The following is a 23,046-nucleotide window of genomic DNA, read 5'->3' as shown; positions in this document are numbered from 1 at the left end:
AGTGGCTCAGACAGTAAAGAAACTGCCTGCAATGCGGAAGACACAGGTTTGATCGCTGGGTTAGGAATATCCCCTGGAGAAGGAAATTGCAGCCCACTCCAGTATTCTTGCCTCAAAAAATCCCTTGGGCACAGAGTGACAGTCCATGTAGTTGCAAAGAACACAACTGAGAAACTAACACACTCACTTTTTCATGCACCATGGTTAACACCAATTTATTCCAGGGATACAAGGTTAGTTCAAAATTTGCAAATCAATCAATGTGATATACCACAATAAATAAAGGAAAAATAAAAAGCATAAAAGTAATATGATGATCTCAATAGATGCAGAAAAGCATTTGATGAAATTCAACATTCATTCATGAAAAAATCTTATCAAAGTTGGTATAGGGGGAAACACAGCTCAACATAGTAAAAACCATTTATGACAAACCCATACCTAACACCATACTCAATGGTGAAAAGCTGAAAGCCTTTTTTCTAAACTCAGGATGACAAGAATACCTGGTCTCACCACTTCTATTTAACATGGAGTCAGAAATCCTAGCCACAGAGTAAATTGAGTTTAAAAAGGCATCCAGATTGGAAGGGAAGAAGTAAAACTGAAAATGGTTGCAGATGACATGATACTTAATAAGAAACCCATATTCTCTACCCTAAAATTATTATAATTAATAAATTAATTCAGTAAAGTTGCAGGATGAAAGATTAACATGTGGAAAGCTACTACCTTTTTATACACTAGTAATAAAATAAAGTCAAGTGGGCTTGAGGAAGAATCACTACAAACAAAGCTAGTGGAGGTGTAGGAATTCCAGTTGAGATATTTCAAATCCTAAAAGATGATGTTGTGAAAGTGCTGCACTCAATATGCCAGCAAATTTCGAAAACTCAGCAGTGGCCACAGGACTGGAAGAGGTCAGTTTTCATTCCAATCCCAAAGAAAAGCAATGCCAAAGAATGTTCAAACTACTGCACAATTGCACTCATCTCACATGCTAGTTAAGTACTGCTCAAAAGTCTCCAAGCCAGGCTTCAGCAATATGTGAACCGTGAACTTCCAGATGTTCAAGCTGGTTTTAGAAAAGGCAGAGGAACCAGAGATCAAATTGCCAACATCTGCTGGATCATTGAAAAAGCAAGAGAGTTTCAGAAAAACATCTATTTCTGCTTTATATGACTATGCCAAAGCCTTTGACTGTGTGGATCACAATAAACTGTAGAAAATTCTGAAAGAGATGGGAATACCAGACCACCTGATCTGTCTCTTGAGAAATCTGTATGCAGGTCAGGAAGCAACAGTTAGAACTGGACATGGAACAACAGACTGATTCCAAATAGGAAAAGGAGTACATCAAGGCTATATATTGTCTCTCTGCTTATTTAACTTATATGCAGAGTACATCATGAGAAACGCTGGGCTGGATGAAGCACAAACTAGAATCAAGATTGCCAGGAGAAATATCAATAACCTCAGATATGCCGATGACATTACCCTTATGGCAGAAAATAAAGAACTAAAGAGCCTCTTGATGAAAGTGAAAGTGGAGAGTGAAAAAGTTGACTTAAAGCTCAACATTCAGAAAACTAAGATCATGGCATCCGGTCCCATCACTTCATGGGAAATAGATAGGGAAACAGTGGAAACAGTGGGTGACTTTATTTTTCTGGGCTTCAAAATCACTGCAGATGGTGACTCTAGCCATGAAATTAAAAGATGCTTGATCCTTGGCAGGAAAGTTATGATCAACCTAGACAGCATATTAAAAAGCAGAGACATTACTTTGTCAAAAAAGGTCCAACTAGTCAAGGCTATGGTTTTTCCAGTGGTCATGTATGGATGTGAGAGTTGGACTATAAAGAAAGCTGAGTGCCAAAGAATTGACGCTTTTGGACTGTGGTGTTGGAGAAGACTCTTGAGAGTCTCTTGGACTGCAAGGAGATCCAACCAGTCCGTCCTAACGGAGATCAGTCCTGAGTGTTCATTGGAAGGACTGATGCTAAAGCTGAAACTCCAATACTTTGGCCACCTGATGCAAAGAGCTGATTCATTTGAAAAGACCCTGATGCTGGGAAAGATAGAGGGTAGGAGGAGAAGGGAACGACAGAGGATGAGATGGTTGGATGGCATAACCGACTCTATGGACATGAGTTTGGGTAAACTCTGGGAGCTGGTGATGGACAGGGAGGCCTGGCGTGCCACGGTCCATGGGGTCGCAAAGAGTCAGACATGACTAAGCGACTAAACTGAACTGAACTGAATGAAGTATAAGAAAGGGAAAGCAGGAAAATAATCCTGTTTTAAAATCACATCAAAAAGAATAAAATACCTAGGAATAAACTTAACCAAGTTTGTATAAAACTTATATACTCTGAAAAGTTTCAAACATTGATGAAGGAAGTTGAAGCTGGTACAAATAAATGGAAACATATCATGCTCTTCAATTGGAAGAATTAATATTTTTTAAATGTCCATTTACTCAAAGTAATCTACAGATTTACTGCAATCTCTATCAAAATACTCAGGACACTTTTGTCAAACTAGGGTAAATAAACCTAAAATTTATATGGAACCACAAAAAAACCTTGAATTGTGAAAATAATTTTGAGGAAAAACAACATAGGTGGAGGTATCATGCTTCCTGACTTTATTGTAAGCCAACAATAATCAAAACAACAGCGTGTAGGCAGAAAAACAGGCACATAAATTAATTGAACAGAATATACATCTGAGAAATAGACCCACTTACTCAATCTATAACAAAGGATACAAGAATATACACTGAAGAAAAAACAGTTGCATAAATAAGTAGAGATAAGAAAACTAGATATCTATATGTAAAAGAATGAAATTAGAACATTTTCTTACATGATAAATAAAAATAAGCTCAAAATGCATTAAAGAAATAAAAGTAATGCCTGAAACTCCTAGGAGAGAACAGAGACAGAAAAATCTTTGACACAAATCAAAGAAGAATTTTTTTGAATCTGTCCCCTAAAGCAAAATAAACAAAAGCAAAAATAAACAAATGGGAACTAATTAGAACTTAAAACCTTCTATACATCAAAGAAAACCATGTGTACTCAGTTGATACGTTGTGTCTGATGCTTTGAGACTTCATGGATTATAGCCCGCAGACTCCTCTGTCCATGGGATTTCCCAGGCAAGAATACTTTAGTGGGTTGCCCTTTCATCCTCCAGGGGATCTTCCTGACCCAGGAATCAAACCTATGTCTCCTGCCATCTCTTGCATTGGCAGGCAGATTCTTTACCACTGAGCCACCTGGGAAGCCCCTCAAAGAGAACCATGGACAAACAAAAAGATAACCTACTGAATGGGAAAAAATATTTGCAATTATATGACAAATAAGGGTCAATGTCCAAAATATAAACACAACTTACATAAAGCTGTATCAAGTAAACAAACAGCGAGAGGAAGAAGATGGTGAAAGAGTAAGATGGGGAGATCAGCAGCCTCCCCACAAATATATCAAAACTCATCGAGATATGGAACAACTCCTACAAAGCAAATTCTAGAAGAGAGCAGAAGAAGCCAGGCCTCTAAGGGAGGCAGTCTAAGCTCCCTGAAACGAGGTAGGAGAGAGGATGGAGACATAAAATGGGAAGACATGGAGAGCTTCTGGACAAGAGCTCGTGTTCCGAGAGAGGAAGGGAGTTTTGAAGGCGGACCAGTTCCCTTGCACTGGGAAGCTCCCTCACAGGCAGGCCCAAGGGGGTGCTGCAGAATCTCAGAAAGCCAGGCAAAGCAGGGACTAAGAGGGCAGAAAACAGAGAAAGCTGCACTTCTCAGTCCATAAACAGCTCACAGACTGTAGCCCTGACCAGATGGCAGGCTCAGGGAACTGAGAGAAGCCCACAGAAACCCCACGGCATAGAGGGTGGGCCTGGGGTGCCAAGAGAGGCCCAGTGTACAAACCTCTGCAGCCCAGGCGAACCTCACAATGCAGAGAGCAGGCCTGTGGGGCCAAGAAAGAGGCACACATAAACCCCTGCAGTGTACACAAGCCATGCAGCACAGAGGGCAGGCCCAGGGAACTGAAAAAACACACAAACCCTGCAACATAGAGGGCAAGCCTGGCGAGGAGAAACAAGTGCAAACAAGCTTCATGACACAGAGGGTGAGCTCAGGGCATTTAGGGAAGCCCACACAAGTCTCCATGTTGCAGAGGCCAGGGTCAGAGAGCTGAGAATAGATCCACACAAGCCCATACCTAGCAAGATTCACCCGGCAATGCAAGGCAGGACCGGGGGACAGAAGCAGTAGCAAAGATTCAAGGGACAAGTAGGGGGCTGGTGGCTGTGAAGATATGCTGAGAGGGCTACTTTGACACGGCTGCAGAAATTAGATGTGTCTAACACTGCCAAAGCCAGAAGGACTGTCCAAATATATACTGAACCTACTACAGCAACTGTGCTGCCCTTCAGAGAGATGAGATCCAGCTCCATCAACCAGAACACAGGTACAAGCTTCCCCAACCAGGAAAACATCACAGGAAATTAATCCAACCTCATCCACAGGGGCAGACTCCACATCCAAGAACTATGAACTTGAGAACTGTTTTTTTCCTTCTCTTTTAAGTCATACTTTTTATTCCTTCCTACATATTTTTACCTTCACATTAGCCATTTGCCGTGCAGTGAAGTTTTCCTCTTTGTTTTTCTTGCTAAAAAAAATTTTTTTAAAGATTTTTTTCTCCCGTTTTTTTTGTGATTTTTGATTTTGTTTTTAATATATTTGACTGCTTTTCTTATAGTTATTTGCCAGCTGTAACTATCCCTGAATATATATAAATCTTTTTCTCATAAATCTATTTATCTTTGCGTTTCTAGTTTTTCTTTTCTACCTTTTTTAACCTTCTCTTTTACCCATTCCTTTTCTCTCCCTTCTCTCTTTTTTTCTCCTTTTTTCCTTCACTCTTTCTTTTTTCACCGTGTAAGTTAAATTGTTGTGCTCTGTTTGCTGTATTCCTCAGATGGCACTCTGCTCAGGTTCAGTTATCCAGACAGCATTAGTTAGCTCTATGTTTAACTGGCTGATATCACTTTTGGTTTCCCTTGTTTACCAACACAATTTCCTGTACTCTTCTCTTTATAATAGTTTGGTTATAACTGTGTATGGAAGTGTGTGTATATGTCCCATTATTTCTGTAATTACCTGCTTGATCTTGTATTTACCATCTGTCTGAGTTCATCTTTTATTTCATGTCATGTTTTGCTTTTTGCTTTGGTGTGTTTGCTTTAATCCCTTTTAATCCCATAGCAAGCAACTTATGGAGCCCCAATTCCCTGTCCAAGGATCATACCTGGTCAGTGAGGTGGGACCATTGAGTCCAAGATCCTAGACTGGCAGAGAACTCTTAATACCAAGTTATATTGACTACTGAGAACTTTGACACCTGTACACAAAGCCTAGTATCACCCAACTGTTGACAGTATCCACTTCAGGAAACTTTACCCAAACAACAAGCAAGACAAAAACACAAAAACAATCATCAACAGACAGGAGTCCCACAAACACCCCAAAATATACCACCTCACACAGCCCTGCCCATCAGAGGAAAACAAATTCAACGCTTCACACTAGAACACAAGCACAAATCACCCCTAACAAGAAGTCAATACAAACCACTCAACCAACCTTTCCCTCCAAGGGCAAAAGCCGAAAGGAAGAAGGAATATAACCCTAAAGCCTGCAAAAGGAGACCTCAAGTGGAGCAAGTTAGGGGAAAAAATGAAAAGACAGAGAAATACAGCACAAAAGGTGATAGGACACCTTAGAAACTCACAAAATCAAATAAACAAAAAGGAAATAAGCAATCTACCTGAAAGGGAATTCAGAATAATGATAGCAAAGATGTTCTGAAGACTTGAAAATAGAATGGAGAAAATGCAAGAAACAATTAACACAGTTAATACAATTACCAAGGAAACAGAAGAAATACAGAACAAGCAAACAGAGATGAATAACACAATTACTGAAATTAAAAATACTATAGAAGGAACCAATTACAGAATAACTGAGGCAGAACAGATAAGTGATCTGAAAGACAGAATAGTGGAAATAACTGTTGAAGAACAGAATAAAGGAAAAGAATGAAAAAAAATTGAGGATAGCCTCAGAGACCTTTGGGACAATATTAAATGCACCAACATTCTAGTTATAGGGTCCCAGAGAAATAAGAAAAAAGAAAGGAACTGAGAAAAATTTTGAAATTATAGTGGAAAACTTCCCCAATATGGGAAAAGAAATAGTCAATCAAGTCCAAGAAGTGCAGAGACCCTCTTACAGGAGAAATCCAAGGAGAAATACATCAAGACACATATTAATCAAGCTAACAGATTAAACTCCAAGAAAGATTTTTTTTTTAAAGTCAGGAAAAAGTAACAAGTAACATACAATGGAAAATCCATACAATTGACAGTGGATCTTTGAGCAGAAATTCTGCAGGCCAGAAGGGAATGGCAGGATATATTTAAAGTACTGAAAGAAAAAAATCTACAACCAAGATTACTATACCCAGCAAAGATCTCATTCAAAATTGATGGAGAAATCAAAAGCTTTACAGACAAGCAAAAGTTAAGAGAATTTAGCATCACCAAATCACCCTTAGAACAAATGCTAAAGGGACTTACATAGTCACTAAACAAAAGAGAAAGGCAAGACCTACAAAACCAAACACAAAACAATTTTTAAAATGTCAATAGGCACGTATCTATCAATATTACTCTAAACGTAAATGGATCAAATGCACCAACAAAAATATATAGATTGACTGAATGGATACAAAAACAAGACCCATCTATATGTTGCCTAAAAGATACCCACTTCATCCCTAGGGACACATACAGACTGAAAGTAAAAGGATGGAAAGATATTCCTTTCAAATGGAAATCAAAAGAAACCCAGAGTGGCAATCCTTATTTCAGACAAAATAGACTTAAAATAAAGAATATTATAAGAGATAAAGAATAAAGATAATGATCAAGGAATCAGTCCAAGAAGGTGACATAACAATTGTAAATATTTATGCACCCAACATAGAGGCACCTCAATACATAAGGCAATCACTAAGAGGCATAAGAGGGGAAATTGACAGTAACACAATAGTAGTAGGGGACCCTAACACCCCACTTACACCAATGGACAGATCATCAAAAGAGAGAATCAATAAGGAAACACAAAGTTTAAATGAAACATTAGACCAAGTGGACTTAGCTGATGTTATCAGGACTTTCCATCCAAATGCAGAAGAATACCCTTTCTTCTCAAGTGCACATGGAATGCTCTCCAGGATAGACCATATGTTGGGCCACAAGTCAAGCCTCAGTAAATTCAAGAAAATTGAAATTGTATCAAGCATCCTCTCGAATCACAATGCTATGAGACTAGATATCAACTAGTGGAAAAAACTGCAAAAAACACAAACTCACGGAGATTTAAGACAATACATTACCAAATAATGAAGCAGTTACTGAAGAAATAAAAAGGGAAATAAAAAGATTCCTAGAAACAAATGACAGTGAAAACACGATGACCCAAAACCTATGGATTTCACCAAAAGCAGTTACAAGAGGCAAGTTTATAGCAGTACAACCCCACCCCAAGAAAAAAGAAAAGCATAGATTGGATAACCTAACTCTATATCTAAAGCAGCTGGAAAAAGAAGAACAAAAAATCCCCAAAGTCAGCAGAAGATAAGATCAGAGCAGTAATAAATGAAAAAGCAATGAAGGAAACAATAGCAAAGATTAATAAAATTAAAATCTGGTTGAGAAGATAAATAAAATTGACAAACCACTAGCCAGACTCATCAAGACAAAAAAGGGAGAAAAATCAAATCAACACAAGTAGAAATGAAAAGGAAGAAATTACAACAGATAACACAGAAATACAAAGGATCATAAAAGAATATTATAAGCATCTATATATGACCATCTAAAATGGACAACCTAGAGGAAATGGACAGATCCTTAGGTAAATTCAACCTCCCAACGCTAAACCTGGAAGAAATAGAAATTATGAACAAGCCAATTACAAACACTGAAATTGAAACTGAGATAAAAAAAATCTCCCAAAAAGCAAAACCCCAAGGCCAAATGGCTTCCAGGGGAATTCTGTCAATCATTTAGAAAAGAGCTAATGACTATTTTTATGAAACCCTTTCAAAAAATTACAGAGGAAGGAACACTTCCAGACTCATTCTATGAGGCCACAATCACCCTGATACCAAAACCAGGCAAAGACAACACAAAAAAAGAAAATTACACACTAATATCACTGATAAAAAATTCTCAACAAAATTCTAGCAAACAGAATTCAACAACACATTAAAAATTTCATACACCGTGATCAAACTGTGTTTATTCCCGGGATGCAAGGATTCTTCAATATATGCAAATCAATCAATGTGACAGACCATATTAACAAATTGAAGGATTAAAATCATATGATCATCTCAACAGATGCAGAAAAAGCCTTTGACAAAATTCAGCATCTATCTATGATCAAAACACTTCAAAAAATGGGCATAGAAGGAACCTACTTCAACATAATAAAGGCCATATGTGGCAAACACAGAGCAAACATTATTCTCAATAGTGAAAAACAGAAAGCATTCCAAGATCAGGAACAAGACAAAGGTGTCCAGTTTCAGCCCTATTATTCAACATAGTTTTAGAAGACCTAGCTATGGCAATTAGAGAAGAAAAAGGAATAAAAGGAATCCAGATCATAAAAGAAGTAGAACTCTCACTGTTTGCAGATGACATGACAGTATACATAGAATCAAAAAAAAAAAAAAACTATCAGAAAATTACTAGAGCTAAATAGTGAATTTAGCAAAACCACAGGATACAAGGGCAGTACATACAAATACACTTGCGTTCCTATATCCACTTGCATCCCTATATACTGACAATGAAAAATCAGAAAGAGAAATTAAGGAATCAATCCAATTCACTCACTTGTGTATGACTTTTTGTGACCCATGGACTATATAGTCCATGGAATTCTCTAGGCCAGAATACAGGAGTGGGTGGCCTTTCCCTTTTCCAGGGGATCTTCTCAACCCAGGTATCAGACCAGGATCTCCTGCACTGCAGGTGGATTCTTAACCAGCTGAGCTGTCAGGGAAGCTTATATACTAAGAGTGAAAAATCAGAAAGAGAAATTAAGGAATCAATCCCATTCACCATTGCAACAAAAAGAATTAAATATTTAGGAATAAACTTACCAAAGGAGACAAAAGAACTATATATGGAAAATTATAAGACACTGATGAAAGAAATTAAAGATGACATAAGCAGATGGAGAGATATTCCATATTCCTAGGTAGGAAGAATCAATATCATGAAAATGACTATACTACCAAATACAATCTGCAGATTCAATGCAGTCCCTATCAAATTACCAGTAGCATTTTTCACAGAACTAGAACAAAAAATACAAAACTACAAACAAGGTGAAAAGACAACCCTCAGAATGGGAGAAAGTAATAGCAAAGGAAACAACAGACAAATAATTAATTTCCAAATATACAAGCAGTTCATACAACTCAATACCAGAAAAACAACCTCATCAAAAAGTGGGGAAAAGACCTGAACAGACATTACTCCAAAGAAGACATATAGATGGCTAACAAACACATGAAAAGATGCTCAAATTGCTCATTATTAGAGAAATGAAAATCAAAACTACAAGGAGATATATCACCCCACACCAGTCAGAATGGCCATCATCAAAATGTCTACAAACAGAAATGCTGAAGGGAGTGTGGAGAAAGGGGAGCCCTCTTGTGTTGCTGGTGGGAGTGTAAACTGATACAGCCACTATGGAAGATGGTATGAATATTCCTTAAAAGACTATGAATAAAACCACCATATGACTCCCAATCCCACTACTAGGCATATACCCTGAGTAAACCAAAATTGAAAAAGACACATGTACCCCAATGTTCACTGAAGCATTATTTACAATAGCTAGAACATGGAAGCAACCTAGATGTCAATTGACAGATGAATGGATAAAGAAGCTGTGGTAGATATATGAAATGGAATATTACTCAGCCATAGTAACACATTTGAGTCTGTTCTAATGAAGTGGACAAACCTAGATGCCTATTATACAGAGTGAAGTAAGTCAGAAAGATAAAGACAAATATCATATGCTAATGCATAAATATGGAATCTAAAAGATAGTACTGATGAATTTATTTGCAGGGCAGCAATGGAGAAACAGACATAGAGAACAGACTTACGGACATGGTGGGAAGGGAGGAGGGAAAGAGTGAAATGTATGGAGAGAATAACATGAAAACTTACAATATCACATGTAAAATAGATAGCCAATGGGAATTTGCTGTATGACTCAGGGAACTCAAACGGGGGGCTCTGTAACCATCTAGAGGAATGGAATGGGAAGGGAGATGGGAGGGAGGTACAAGAGGGAGGGGTCATATGCATACATATTGCTGATTCTTGTTGATGTTTGACAGAAAACAACAAAATTCTCTAAAGCAATTGTCCTTCAATGAAAAAATACACAAATTTAAAAATAAAGAAAACAATCAACCTAATTAAAAAATGGACAGAAGACCTGAATAGGCATTTTTCCAATGAAGATATATAGATGTTTAACAGGCATGTGAAAAAATGCTTAACATTTCTAATCATCAGAGAAATCCAAATCAAACCACAGCCACTTCACCTCTGCCACAATGGCTATCATCAAATTGTCTACTAATAACAAAAAAATCTTTAACCATTCATCTGTTGATGGACATGTAGTTTGCTTCCACATCTTGGAAATTGTAAATAATGCTTCTATGAACATTGAAGTGCATGTACCTTTTCAAACTAGAGGCTTTTTTTTTTTTTCATATATATACCCAAGAGTGGGATTGCTGGATCATATGGCATTTCCAGGGCTTCCTAGGTGGCTCAGTGGTAAAGAATTCGCCTCCCAAGGCAGGAGACACAAGAGATGCAGTTTCAATCACTGGGTCGGGAAGATTCCCTGGAGGAGGAAATGACAACCTACTCAAGTATTCTTGCCTGAAAAATCCCATGGACAGGGGAGACTGGCAGGCTGCAGTCCATGGCGTCCCAAAGAGTCAGACACAACTGAGCACACATACACAAGGCAGTCCTATCTTTTGTTTTTGTTTTTGTTTTTGTTTTAGGAAATTCCATCCTGTATTCCATAGTGGCTGATGATTAGGAATATTAAGCATATTTTCATGTGCCTGTTAGACATTTACACACACACACATATATAAATATGTGTGCATATATGTGTGTGTGTGTGTGTGTGTATGTATATATATATATATATATATATATATAATGGAATATTAGGATTCCCAGGTGGCTTAATGGTAAAGAATCTGCCTGGATATGTGGGTTCCATCCTTGGGTTCCCTGGGTCAGGAAGATCCCCTGGAGAAGGAAGTGGCAACACACCCTAGTACTTTTGCCTGAGAAATGCCGTGGACAGAGGAGCCTAGTGGGCTACAGTCCATGGGGTCACAAAACAGTCAGACATGACATAGCAACTAAACAACATCACCACATTGGAATATTACTCAGCCATTAAAAAAGAATGAGATTCTACCATTTACAACATGGATGAACCCAGAGGGTATTATGCTTAGTGAAATAAGCCAGAGAGAGAAAGATAAGTATTCTATGTTATGACTTATGTGTGGGCTTCCCTCATAGTTCATTCAGTAAAGAATCTACCTACAATGTAGGAGACCAGGTTTGATTCCTGGGTGAGGTAGATCCAATGGAGAAGTAAATGGCAACTCACTCCATTATTCTTGCCTGGAGAATCCATAGACAGAGGAGCCTGACAGGCTATAGTCCCTGGGGTAACAAGAACTGGACATGACTTAGCAATTAAACCACCACCACTTATGTGTGAAATCTAGAAGATGATATAAAGTAATGCATATAACAAAATAGACTCACAGATATAGAAAACAAACTTGTGGTTACCAGTGGGCAGAGGGTAGAGAATAAAGAGGAACAAATTACTATGTTTAAAATAAATAAACAAGGATATATTGTGCAGCATAGGTATATACAACCATTATTTTTTAATTACTTTAGAATATAATCTCTAAGAATACTGAATCACTATGTTATATACCTGAAACTTATGTAATATTATAAGTCAACTATACTTCAATTTGAAAAAAGAATGACCCACCCTCTCTTTCTGTTCTGGTTCCAAGCAAACACACCATCTAGTGTGTGTCAAGAGTCCTGTAACTGTGACATGAGGCTTGGATTCTGACAGAGTCTGCCACTTATAGCTATGACATGGTCACATAACTTCTCTAGATTTAGATTCTTAATCTTAAAAATAACAAATAAGAGCTGAAGACCTATAAAGGCCTGACCAGCCACAAGTATATATAATAATAGCATCTACATGTATTACTTAAACAACTACCTGTGCAATGAGTCAGATCCACTCCTGATTATGAGCAGTGGGAAGCACCTAAATAGTCAGAAGTCCAAATTACAACTATGATTCACCAGGAAACTCCACTAAACCCTCAAAACCATCAGCCATGGGTAACTGGAAAGACTGTTGAACTTCCGATATGAAATAAAATGGTTTATTGATTCTCTGTGACTTCACTCATACTGTGAATCACTGAGCCATGCTTTACTTGGGCTCAGGAGTTTGGCAAAGAATGGCAGGGCAAAGAAGGATGTTTTTCCCCCTGTGCTCCAGGATTCTGAGTCATCAGGTGTCTTTCCAGGTCCACTTGTCTCCTGGCAATGACTGTGCTCTCTGGTGTATGAAGCTCTATTGTTTGGGGCATATTAATAAAATTGGTCTTTCAAGGACCAATTATTTAACCCATCTGAAAAGCTCAAGATGAGCTAGGTTATGCTGCAGTAACAAAAACAAAGAATACCCAGTGGCCTAAAACATCAAAGGTTTAATTTATTGTTCATGCTACAAGTCCATCATGGGTCAACTGGGGGCTATGTTCAGCAATGCCCTCATGCTGGGAGCCAGGCTGACAAAAGAGCCTCTATTTGAAATGTTACTGATCACCATGGCAAGTGGAAAGAGAGAGCATGGTGAATTACACACTGACTCTTAAAGCTTTCCACAAGAGGTAATAATGTAATCTCACTTCTGCTTATAACATTGGCAAAAACATATGACAATATGTTTTATATAACATTATCTGACATCATATGACAGATATGACAATATGACATACGACAATCATATGACAATATCTGACATCAAGATCTGGAAGGAAAATGAAAAAAAATTTACAAACAGTATTAATGATAAGCTCAGTGTGTTTGACTTTTTAAATTCTATTTCATCTACTCAAGAACTCTGATCTTGTGATGACAAACTGGTGTAGACAGTGCCCACATATGTCCATGTCACCCAACTGAAAAGACCCAAGAGATCTTCCATATCCTTGCATATTTCTCTCTCTTTACCTAGAGGCCGTATTTCCTGAGACAAATGGACAGAAAAAGCTAAGGGATCACTCTTGAGTTTCTAAAATGTCATACCTGGAAACAGCTTAGGGAAAATGAAGCTGACAAATTTGCTTTTCCAGACAAATCACAAATATCAAATACAATTTTCTGTTACCTTTGAAAATCAAGTTCCTGGAAGCTTATGCTTAAAGATGGAGGATTTCACCTATTAGAAATATACCAGACACTAATGGGTTCTACTTTCATTATTTATCAGTAAGTACATTCTGATTTTTACTTAATGAACCATAAATTTAGCTGTAAGTACATAGGAAGGGATGTGACATAACTAAATAATTAAGACCAAAAAATTGAAATGATTTTATTCTGAATGAAGGTAAATCAAAAAGTAGATACATACACATATTCAAGTGAAAAACATTTTTTTTAAAGGATCAGGAATGTATAGAAGTTCTAGTTGCTTCATAAGACTGACATCATGATATTGTCAGTCTTTAACATTTCAGTCATCTTGGTTTTTATTTGCATTTCTTTGGTGGCTAAAAAATTTCAGTAATCTTTTATTGAATGAGCTGAAGAAGACTAGAGCAAACGATTCCTAAAGATAAAAGGACCAGCAAAGTCTTCTTAAAGGTGGGGGATGATATTTGAATTTGAGATTCTCAGAGCTGCCTTCAGATTTTACTGCAGCGCAGGGCAGCTCTTGTTTATGATGAAGCTTTTCCTAATCTAGAAAGATGCAAAGAGTAGAGGAGAGTATTTGATTATCCCAAGTCCTATACACAGACTCCAAGGAATGGCCTAATTTCCTGCCACCATCATGAAAAACAGAAAGCTTGATAAGATACAGTAAAGGTTATATCAGAGGCTGAAACAGAGTTAGGGGTGCCAGCATCTTCCTTTTGGCCCTCTCTCACCTCTGGTCTGCCTCCCTACCTGGTCACAGCTGAAGCAGGACAGGCTGGTCCATTTGGAGGACCATAACTTATTTAGGAAGCCTGAGCTATGAAGAGCCCTTGATTGTCAGAATTTTGAAGTCAAAAGAGTTTTCACAAAGCAATAGCAGAGAATCTTCTGCTTTTAGAGTAGTGATTCCTCCCAGAAATGAGAGCTAGGAAAATTTAACAAACAAAATTGATACTCAATTCTTTGTGAATAATAGATATGAAACTTTTAAATAAAGACTGAAATACATGTGGATAATTTATTATCATAAATATGTGGGGCATAGCAACTCAATAATGATGTAAAGAAAATGTTGAATATCATTTTATAGATGTTCTAAAGATTGCCTGTTTATTTCCATTTTTAATGACTCAAAACTTTATCAAGTCTGGGCAAATTAAAGAAAAAACTTTACTTATTATGCAAATTTCAAAGATTCCTAAGGTTCTTCTTTTATGATTTGAGTGACAGGGTTAACATAAAAAAGAAGTCACATCTCTGTAAGCTTAATATAGGAAAAGTTGTATCTCTTCATTTTGAAACAAATGCAAATTTGTCATTCCTATGAATACAAGCTTTGGGGACAATAAGTTGGGACAACATTTAAGCATTCCCAAAAGCCAAGATTAGCTCATCCTTCAGTTGACAACTAAAGAATTTTCCAGTTCAGTTCAGTTCAGTCACTCAGTCATGTCCGACTCTTTGTGACCCCATGAATTGCAGCACACCAGGCCTCCCTGTCCATCACCAACTCCCAGAGTTTACTTAAACTCATGTCCATCGAGTTGGTGATGCCATCCAGCCATCTCATCCTCTGTCGTCACCTTCTCCTCCTGCCCCCAATCCCTCCCAGCAAAAGGGTCTTTCCAATAAGTCAACTCTTTGCATCAGGTGGTCAAAATATTGGAGCTTCAGCTTCAGCATCAGTCCTTCCAATGAACACCCAGGACTGATCTCCTTTAGAATGGACTGGTTGGATCTTCTTGCAGTCCAAGGGACTCTCAACAGTCTTCTCCAACACCACAGTTCAAAAACATCAATTCTTTGGGGCTCAGCTTTCTTCACAGTCCAACTCTCACATCCATACATGACCACTGGAAAAAGAATTTTAGAAGATAGATCTAAATAACTCACCTACAAAAATCAAATATTCAAGGAAGAGGTCACTGTATTTCAGAACTAATAACTGAGCAAGTATTTATATTTTAAGGTAAATGCAACCTAATGCAAATGGCTATGAATATATTGCTGCATCATTAAAACATAAGAAAAATGAAACATCAACTGAGAAATACGTTTTCAATGAAGGAGCATTATACTTATGAAATTAGAAAAGAGTCTAATAGTAATATAAATTTAATGTAAAGGAACTACTATTAAATGACACTTCATTTTAGTTAAAAGGCTTTAATTAAAATAAATAAATAAATGTTTGAATATTATAAAAAGTTAGTTTTTAATATCCTCCATCCATTCTGGCTCTGGTTAAGTTGTAAAGTGTTTTATTCGCTTTGTGTTTTGCAAGGTTGTTTACTATACTAATAACGTTAACAGACAAGATGCTTCATTATTTAATGATCCACAAATGTAAGGTAATAGACAAATATCAAGGTCAAATATTATTATCAAGTAATAATGGTGGAAGAGGAAGGCAGAGGGTAAAGAGGACAGTAGGCCCTTGAGAAGGTCAGGTGTCTCTGCCCATATCCAGGAAGAACTCCCAGAGGGCAGAAAAAGGCCAAGTGGCCCTTCAACCACTCTTAAAGTGCCACTTTCTAAGTTGACCCATCCATCCAAAGGGCAACACATTATCTGCTCAGATGCCCTCCTCAAGGAGCTGTGTGTCAGGAAATATCATCAGGCAGCTTCTAAACTAGTCCATAATCACCATTCCCTTGAACTCTGAAACCCAAGAAGCTACATCAATGAAAAATGTTAAGCATCACCATAAGATACCAAACAAAGAAACACAAAATATTTGTTTCTGGAATAAGGAATATGTAGGCAAGGTGAAGTGAGGAATTCTCTTGGTTTGACCTTGATGGCTACCCAAAAGATGTTTTAATACTGGGGAAATTTTAGGTTTCATAGATTCAGGTTGTAGAGATGATTATCACTTGTAGTAGAAGTGAGAGAGGAGAAGGCAAAAGCAGAGAAGAAATGGGATGAAACAGGAGTCTCCAATGAGCAGGGTGAAACTATCAGTACTTAGCAAACTCAGTGAGTCCAACTTTTCTTCATTATCCTGTAGAGTACAAAAAAATGAAGAATGCATATTATTGATAAGAAGTAGGGACAATGAAATATATATCTTTTTAAAGACATGCTTGTTAGCATGCTTGATGAGTTGCCTCAGTTCTGTTTGACTCTTTAAAACCCCATGGACTGTAGCCTGCCAGGCTCCTCTGTCTATGGGATTCTCCAGGCAAGAATACTGGAGTGGGTTGCTATGCCCTTTTCCAGAGGATCATCCCAACCCAGGGATCAAATCCACATCTCTTACATCTCCTGCATTGGCAGGAACATTCGTCACCCCAAGGGATTTTAGTGCTTTTCTAGATATGGGGAGATTCAAGAATTGGGCTCATAAACTGGCTCCTGAAAATATCTAACTATCTGAATACAACATGTCCTGCCAGTTTTTCCCTTGAGCATAGAATGCCTCATTTCAGCTCTCCACCCTGAACTTCTTTCAGGGGATACTGAAGGTAAGCAGCTGCGGCAGCACAAGATTTAATCCTGGTAGAGGTAGATGGCAAGTTTCAATTTGTAGTTGACAGGATCCAGATAAAAAAATAGGTAATAGTCTGGGGGTTTCAGGTACAAGTGAATAAAAAGGATCTTGAGAGTACAAATTACATGCATTGTAATGCAATTCAGAGCCTCTTCTAGGGACTAAAGCAAATATTTCGTGTTGTTGGGGGTATATTAAACTTTTGACACATCTGAAACTCTGTCTTGGTCACTTACTAACAAGATTACCTTGAGTAAGTCACCCAGCCTTTTAAAGGATCCATTGGAGTAATGACAGAGCCAACTCCATACATCTTTTCTGGGGATTATTGTGATAATATGTTAAAGGCTTTACATATGTGAAAAATTATTCCTATTTCTTCACCCCTATCTGTATCCAGACCTTTTCCCATGTGACTCAGCAATTCTTCCTACTAAAGGCAATCTTATTTCTCTATACTATGGATATTGGCCATGTGATTTATTTGACCAGTGGAATGCGGGTAGAAGTTTCCAGTATATGCCTTCAGAGGAATATCCTATGGTAGGAATACCCTATTCTTCTGCATGAGAAGAATATGCATCCGGTGGCTGTGGCCTTTCTGGTCTGAGTCTTAGAATAAACACACATGGAGCAAAATTGAGCTAAACCTGCAGAACGTCACATATGAGAATAAATACTTATTGTCATGCGCTATTGAGTTCTGAGCTGGTTTGTCATCATGTAGCAATATGTGATTGATACAACACAGTCCAGAAGTGTGGCCTAGAAATCTACATTTCCCAGGTTTTGCATAATAAAGATGCATAACAAAACATCTGAATCACTGCAGGATCCTTACTGTTCCAAAGCCACAAATCTTTATAAGGAACCACCTGAAATTTACACTCTACTGGCTGACTTTGTGGGAAAACTATTCTTTCTTTGAAGTTATCAAGTTTCCTCTACTGTGCTTTTGCTCAAAAGTTATTCTACCCCCTCTTTCTCCACAGACCTCTCCTAAATAGACTTCCCTTTTTTTCCCTCACCTAGATTCCTCTGCATCTTTCAATACTGGCCTTAACCCTGACTTCTTCACCAGCCTTACTTGACCAGTCAGTAGCCCCCTTTTCTGCACATCTGCTGTTCTTGTCCTCAAAACTCTATAGTTAAGACTCACTCTAAAAATTTCATTGGTTTCTTTCCTTTCATGGAAACACTGATAATTCCTGCAGGCAGAAGCTGTCTTTACTCCTATATCTTCCACCATCTCTAATATAAAGAGAGATGTACAGTAAAGACTTTTACATCATGTCAAAAGATACTACCCTATTGAGTTCAAGGATTTTTAAAAGCTAGCTCTAATGAAAAATGTATATTACCATATGTAAAAGATGACCAGTGCATTCAATGCATGAAGCAGGGAACTCAAAGCCAGTGCTCTGGGACAACCCAGAGGGATGAGCTGGAGAGGGATGTAGGAGGTGGGGTTCAGGATGGGGGGGACACATGTGCACCCGTGGCTGACTCATGTTGATGTATGGCAAAAATTGCTACAATATTGTAAAGTAATTATCCTTCAATTAAAATTAGTTAATTAATTAAAATAAAGAAAAAAGAAAAAATTAGATTTTATTTTATTACCCAGATTCTATTTTTTCACTCTGAAATAACTTTTTAAGAATATGCATTCTTTATTTTATCTTATTTTTTGTTGAAGTATGGTTAATTTACAGTGTTGTGTTAGTTTCAAGTGTATAGCAAAGTGGTTCAGGTTTATATATATATATATATATATATATATATATATATATATTTGGCATTCCCTGGTAGCTCAGACAGTAAAGAATCCGCTTGCAATGTAGGACACTCAGGTTCAATTTCAGTCTCTAGGTCAGGAAGATCCCCTGGAGAAGAAAATGGCAACCCACTCCAGTATTCTTGCATGGAGAATTCCAAAGACAGAGAAGCCTGACCGGCTACAGTTTGTGGGTTGTAAAGAGTCAGACATGACTGAGAGACTAACACACACACATACATATACATGTATATATATATTCTTTTCAGATTCCTTTCCCGTATAGGTTATTACAAAATATTGAGTATAGCTCCCTGTGCTATACAGTAGGTCCTTGTTGGTTATTTTATATATAATTGTCTATACATGTTAATCTCAAACTCCTAATTTATCCCTCCCCCAAATATTTTCCCTTTGGTAAATGTAAGTTTGTTTTCTATGTCTATGAGTCTGTTTCATATATGTTTACTTGATTTTTTCTTTTCCAGATTTTTTCCTTTATAAGTTATTACAAGATACTGAGTAGAGGTCCCTGTGCTATGCAGTAGATCCTTGTCGTGTACCTTACTTGTTTACCTTTATATATAGTAGTGGGTAAATGTTAGTCTCAAACTCCTAATGTATTTGTCCCCACTTCACACCCAAGATTCCATTTTTATTTCCCGGGGGTTGTTAATGGGATTTATCAGTGACAGTTACATGACTGTATATATTGTAAATATTCATCAATGTATAGATTATAAATATATATATATATATACTATGTATATCATGTCTCAAATTTTTTAAAAGCTAAGAAATATCATCTGGAACTAGAGAAAAAATGAATAGAAAAATATACAAAATTTTAAAATGCCAGTGTTATTTATAACTTCCCAAGTTTAATTTGTCAAGCCTCTATGTTTCAGCATAGCATTATATTAAGGCAAAAAAATATAAGTAGCTGATGAACAGTTAAACTGGACATCACGAATTATGTGTCTGGTGAAAGTTTCAGTTATTCTATGCCTAGTTCATGGGGAGATGAAGATACGTACGAGGAAGGACAAGCCATTTGGTGCACTGACTGGCTAAATACTCATCAGTGGTTATGTCTTACGTCAACCTGTCTCCAGATTGACAAGATAGTGTTGATGCTGCAGCAAAGGAAGCAGAAACAAAGGCAGGTGCTGATGCTGCCTGAACAATGAGGGCCTATTTTCCCCCATGCACCTGAGAACACCAGTGAACTTGGCCATTGTTCAGCAGCAGAAACCTAGGGGTTTCTCTCATCCTTAAGGATCGCTTCATCATGTGACCACTGTATTTCCTTAGGAGATGATCCTGCCCTGTGTCCCCTAACAATGGAATCCTCCAAACCCATAAACTGAATCATCATGATTTACCAACCAGAGGTCACTGCTCCCCACTACCTCTCTTCAGCCCAAGCTGTTTGCTCTTATTGTTCATTAAAAAAAAAAAAAAAAAGAACGAAAGGGAGGAAAGACAGCAATCCAAGCTCAGTCACAAGCAGCACAAAAGATTCATTTGTGAAGGGCAAAGATTAACAGGACTAATAGCCCCAGGGGTTTGGGGAAAGCCTGTCTGATTCAGGGAGCCAACTGGGAAAAGTTGAGTGCAGACAAATTGCTTGTTACAAAGGGAATACTTTGTGGGAGGGTATGGAAATAACTATGTTCTGGGAGCCTGTTTTACTTTCTGTGGTGTTTCACCAGCAAGATCTACAGGAACAGTCTGAGCGGCAGAATAATATACCTGTGATAAAAGCAGCTAGACATTGAAAGTCTAGCTTCTGTTCAGAACTATATACAATGAAGCTTCAATTTATCAGGCATTAGTTATTAAGTCTTTGTCAAATTGTTTTTATTGTACTTTTATCTAAATAAGAAGGAAAAAGAAAATGTTTTCTCAGGAGGTTACATAGAACCTTCCTCAGCTACAACTTGAGTCCTGGCATTTGATGAGAATTTATTCTCTAAAAGGTGACATGGAGGCATTATAAGGTCCTTCTTGAAGTTTTCTAGATTAATGCTTTGGAGAAATGCTTTAAGCAAAGGTTAAAACAAGAAGGGCTTGCTGACTAATATTTAATTGTAGTATCTACACTGACACAACCCTCTGGATAAAAAGGAGGAAATTCTTTTTACAATTTTCTGTGGTTGTTGTTGTATTAAAATGCTGAATGAACAGAATTACATGGAGATAAAAGTAAGCACCTATTTATGAATCACAGCCTTGTGGTGAAGGGGCTTATGTAACTCAATGAAGCTACGAGCCATGCTGTGCAGGGCCCCCTAAGACGGACAGGTCATAGTGAAGAGTTCTGACAAAACGTGGTCCATCAGAGGAAGAAATGGCAAACCGCTTCAGTATTCTTGCTACAAGAAACCCAAGAACAGTATGGACAGGGAGGCCTGGCATGCTGCAGTCCACAGGGTTGCAAAGAGTCAGACACAGCCTAGCAACTGAACAACAGCAAAAGTAAACAACTCATGAAATGAAAACATGGACAGGGTCTTTACAAACTGGCTTGGGAGAGGAAATCCTTCTCAAACTAAATCTTTTCATTATATTACTTCAGATAAACTAGTCTCATAGACAAGCATGGCTAGACTTCTTGGCAGTTAAAACAATACATTCTTCTGAACAAGCAGGAGGAAATGTCTGATCTCTGCTGACCCCACTCAGAAGTGACACTGAACCTCAAGAAGAGTTAGGTTCAAACTTTGGAGTAAGTTAGAATAGCTGGAAGAGCCTATTAAACTTATAGATCCCCAGTACCTCATTTTAATATTTTGAATCAGCCCTCTGGGATGGGCCTTGGAAATTTCATTTCTGTGAAACATCCCAGGTAATTCTGATTCAAGAGGCTCACAGGTTGCACTTGGAATCTACTTAACTCTTTCCCACATTCCACTGGTGCCAAACTGCCAAGTCTTAGTCCCAGTGTCATTGATTTTAACAGTTCTAAAATTAAGCTATAAGTTTGGAAAATGTGGACACATGAGCCTTGTCCTATTGTTTCTAACACTAAGCTAAGGAGTGTCACAGCACACAGATAGGCATACCCTTATCTTGTCATCAGAAACCCACTCACATAAATTACCACATCCTGCCTGCTGTCTGGAGTCAGTGCAAACCTTACCCAGCTCCTCTTCAGTAATCCTCTGATCAAGAACAAGCTAGTAAATTATGTGCATAGGGACAGTGAAAATGTTTAAGAATTATCTAGCTGAGAATTTTTTTTTTTCAATGCACTTTGCAGAGGTTAGGAACAGCCCACAAATACCCACCTGTTCAACAGAAGAAGCAAATGGAAGAGGGCATCATCACCTTATTTAAAACATTTCATCTTCCCAGCAAGCAAAGGGTTTCTGCAAGTCACCTTTGCTTTGTACCAAAGAAAGTTCACTTCTGCAGTGAGTGCTCTCAAGATAGGAATATGAAACTATGGCCCAGGGAAGAACCTCATGTCAATAGAAGACTGATCGAGGTATCCATTAAATGTACTGAACTGAATGCAGAGGTTCGGTGTTGTCTTTTCTCCAGCTCTCCTACTTGTCCTGTGCAAATTGTTCAACAGCATTTCCCAGTAAAAGGACTTCAGAAACAAGAGCTGTTTTCAGGAGAGGAAGAGTGAAGTGTTGATATGCTGATCCACAGGGCACAAAAGCCCACTGACAGATAGGAAGGAAAAAATGAAAGTGCGGCGAGGATTAAACACAGAAAGATTTTACAAGCAAGTAAAGGCAATAATGAGTCCCTCTGGAACGAGGCCACCACATCGTAAAAGGAGCCATTTGATCTGTTAATAGGCACAATGGACAATGTGAGGGGTGAACAATAATGCACAGAACACATTTGGGTAAATAGAGGAGACCGTGGTCATATGAACAGCCAAGTGTGCACACTGCAGTTTGTCTGGGCCTCTGGAGGTTGGATTTTGAAAGCCTAAGAAGGTTATGCTGATTTCAACAGACACTCTCATCCTTGGGATATGGAAGGTGATTATAAAGTCATCTGTCATGAGCAGCCTATCCCACAAACATTACTCAGCTGCTACTACTCCTGACAGTTGGGC

Source organism: Bos indicus, chromosome 13 (genome assembly GCF_029378745.1).
Source record: "Bos indicus isolate NIAB-ARS_2022 breed Sahiwal x Tharparkar chromosome 13, NIAB-ARS_B.indTharparkar_mat_pri_1.0, whole genome shotgun sequence".
Taxonomy (NCBI): Eukaryota; Metazoa; Chordata; class Mammalia; order Artiodactyla; family Bovidae; genus Bos; species Bos indicus.
Note: the sequence above shows the minus strand (reverse complement) of the source record.